This window comes from Ailuropoda melanoleuca, chromosome 13, assembly GCF_002007445.2.
Source record: "Ailuropoda melanoleuca isolate Jingjing chromosome 13, ASM200744v2, whole genome shotgun sequence".
Lineage (NCBI taxonomy): Eukaryota > Metazoa > Chordata > Mammalia > Carnivora > Ursidae > Ailuropoda > Ailuropoda melanoleuca.
The window spans coordinates 20,457,031-20,460,384 of NC_048230.1; the positions used below are offsets into that span (position 1 = coordinate 20,457,031).

The following is a 3,354-nucleotide window of genomic DNA, read 5'->3' on the forward strand; positions in this document are numbered from 1 at the left end:
ATTTTTAAGTGGCTGAAATGAGGTACTAGGACGCTTATCCTAAAAGGTTCCAGAACACACTTGGCTAAAACAAAAAGATGGAATGATCTAGATTTCTTTTTTTTTTTTTAAAGATTTTATTTATTTATTTGGCAGAGATAGAGACAGCCAGCGAGAGAGGGAACACAAGCAGGGGGAGTGGGAGAGGAAGAAGCAGGCTCATAGCAGAGGAGCCTGATGTGGGGCTCGATCCCATAACGCCGGGATCACGCCCTGAGCTGAAGGCAGACGCTTAACTGCTGTGCCACCCAGGCGCCCCTGATCTAGAATTCTTAAGTCATTCACAAGCTAACGTTTTTATAACGAGGTGACTGGTAACCACACCCCCACCTCCGTCCCTCCTGTACAGCTCACAGGCCTGGAGAAGTTGCTGTTCCTATTCTGCTCACTGATCTATCCAATGTTATCCCAACAGCACCTGGCACAACAGCACTCAGGGCAGCACAGAATGAAGCCAGGGTGAAGCCCTAAGCTCCGCTGGGGGATTAAAGGCTCGCCTGGGGACCATGGTTGGGGCTGAGTCCACTGTGGATACAGGTGAATTGCACGCACCTGCAGGCACATTTCTACTTTCAATTTCCTTTTTTTTTTTTCAGAATTTTGTCAGAGAGCGAGCAAGCACAGAAATATGGAACACTTCACAAATCTGTGTCTTCCTTGCGCAGGGGCCATGGTCATCTTCTCTGTATCGTTCCAATTTTAGTGTTATGTACTGCCGAAGTGAACGCTCACTTCATGGTGCCCCTCATGAGAACAGAACAAGGCCAAAATGGAACAGCCCTCTGATTCGACGGTCTAGTTTAAACAGGGCAAGGATGTGCTGACCACCAGCCCCGTGTACTGCTCTTCTCACCCAGCAGTTCCCTTTCTGGAAGGGCATGAATTTGAAAGAAACGTACAGCAGGACAAAAGCAGCAGCTCCCTGGCTGACACCCAACTCCCAAATGACAAGTATGTAAAGATAAAAATAAGTGATCACAAAGAAAACATACACTTACGCCCTACTTCTTGCTTCTAAAGAACTACAATTAAGGCCCTAAATTTGGCGCTCAAGAAACCATACCTTTTATACCTGCCAGAAATTACAAGACGGTAAATTTCATTAAATACCGTATGCTTTTTAAGTCTATTTTATTAGTCACTACTTACACCAAAAGACCGTGTCCCATTTTTTAAATTTAAATTTTATTAAGAAATATCATACATACAAAAGCACATAAACATACAGTTTAAAAAAGAAACCGCCCACCCAGCTTTAGCAACAAAGCATCGTCAGCAGTTCCTCTGAAGGCTGTTCCTTGCCCTCCACGGTCTCCTCTCCCTTCGATGCAAGAGGTAACACTGAACTCCAAGTTGATCGTTTTCTTGCTTTTCTTTCATTTACCATATTTAACAGCCTGATTTTGACCTTCACAGAAACGGAACCATAGTGGATGTATTCTTCTGCAACTTGCTTTTCCAAGATTCATCCGTGTTCACACGTGTAGCTGTGGCTGACTTCCGTCCAATTCCACTGCGGGAAGAGGCCACAGAATCTACCCAGTGGTTGAAGGACATGTGGGGTCCTTCCAATTTATTTTTGTTTTCCTTTTCTTCCTATTACAAACAACGCTGTTATGACATTTTCACATCCATCTCCTGAAAACACGTGTTAAGAGTTTCTCTAGGGTATGTATCTAGGAGTGGAATAGCCACACAAGAAATTAGGGCACGGCCATTTATGCCAAACTACTTCCAAAGCTGTTGTTCCTAAACATTCTTAAATCTGTTGACAACTGAGCTACCTGGGAGGGCTGAGGAGAAGAAACAGATCAACTATGACTCTCAAACGGCATTTTCAAAGTAGGAAATTTAAAAATCTGATACAACAATGAAAAACACATTGACTTCTCCGCTTTGGTTTACTTGAAATGTATTTTTAAAAACTACATGTTAAAACTTAAAAGGGCGGTCTCCCACATCTCAATGTTTCTAAATATACGGAGTGAAAACAGCAAGATTCAAAACATATGGTGTACTTCATATATAAAAAAAGGTCTATACATATATGCTTACATCCCCCACCGCCCACCTCCCTCCAGAACGAATAACTGTTAACAGTAGCTCCTGGAGAAGAACAGAGGGACAGGAAAAGGGAGAGAGATCACTTAACACTTCTGTTGTTTTTTGAACCATGTACAAGCATTACAATTCTAACATAAAATTCTTTAAAAGTAGTCCTTGGGGTTCTTTCATAAACAACTAAAAATCAGTCTGAACTCACACCTGAAAATCGGCCCTGAAAGAAGTCCCATCCCACAGATAATATACACAATAAATTCTCGAGTGTTTTCCTTTTGTTTCATGCACTTTAGAATACTGTTTAAAAATATTCACACAGCCCATCTAAAATGCATTTTTAAAAGCACGGAATGGATGCAAGCTCAAAAAACTCCCACGCTAAATTCTTCCGTTGTAACATCTCCAGAAACTTTAATCAGAAGGTGGCTAACAACCTGTATGTAGTCCAAGTTTTCTCAGACCTTGCAAACAGGGTGGTTTGTCTTCTGTGACACTAACAATATACTGAGGAAACCAGACAGACTGCCTACAGGTGTAATGTATAAGGAGAGGAGATAAATATCTAAGCTGAAATATGACTGGCTTATTATTATAACCTCAAGAAGGCAAGAAATGGGTTTTAATCCAAACTGAAAAATACAGCTGACCCTTGAACATGAATGTGAACTGCATGTATCCACTCATACAGGGATATTCTACAGCCGATTATTATAAATGTATTCTCTCTTCCTTATGATTTTAACACTTTTCCTCTAGCTTACTTTATTCTAAGCATGCAGTACATAATATGCATACAACACACATGTTAACTATATTATAGGTAAGGCTTCTGGTCAACAGTAGGCTACCAGTAGTTTTGGGGAAGTATACATGGATTTGACTGAACGGGGGGTGGGAGGATGGCTGGCACCCCTCACCTCCCTCATTGTTCCAGGGTCAACTGTAAATATACTGTTATATGTTCGAAGGAAAAATGCTTTAACAAAACAGGAGGTGATGCTAGAGTCTTCCTACATCGCAGAGGGGAGGGTGCCAGAGCGGCAGACTCGTTACTTGGTCCCCTTGAGACACACAATGGAAAGTAAGCTACCAGACCAGTACTACAGTTGAGGACTCCGGCCAATTAAACATTCATCCCATTTATTTTTGATTAATGAACTTGTTTAATTTCTAAACTTTTAGAAATACATGCTGAGATATTTACAGATTAAACGGTGTGTCTGAGACTTGCCTGAAAATGACAGGAGGCAGGGG

The 3,354-nt window shown here is 41.6% G+C and overlaps 1 protein-coding gene and 1 non-coding gene across 7 annotated transcripts in view; both read right to left on the reverse strand.

Moving 5' to 3' along the window:
- Window positions 1-661: 661 nt before the first annotated feature.
- On the reverse strand, window positions 662-765 carry LOC117795882. Its single transcript, XR_004620030.1, has one exon. It is a non-coding gene; the product is annotated as a U6 spliceosomal RNA (small nuclear RNA).
- A 442-nt stretch (window positions 766-1,207) lies between these two features.
- The window catches only part of LUC7L3 (LUC7 like 3 pre-mRNA splicing factor), a 29,596-nt gene continuing 27,449 nt past the window's right edge, over window positions 1,208-3,354 (reverse strand). For all 6 annotated transcript variants that reach the window (XM_034639816.1, XM_034639814.1, XM_034639813.1 and 3 more), the window contains one exon: window positions 1,208-3,354. This exon is cut by the window's right edge. The gene's annotated coding sequence lies outside the window, so the exon portion shown is untranslated.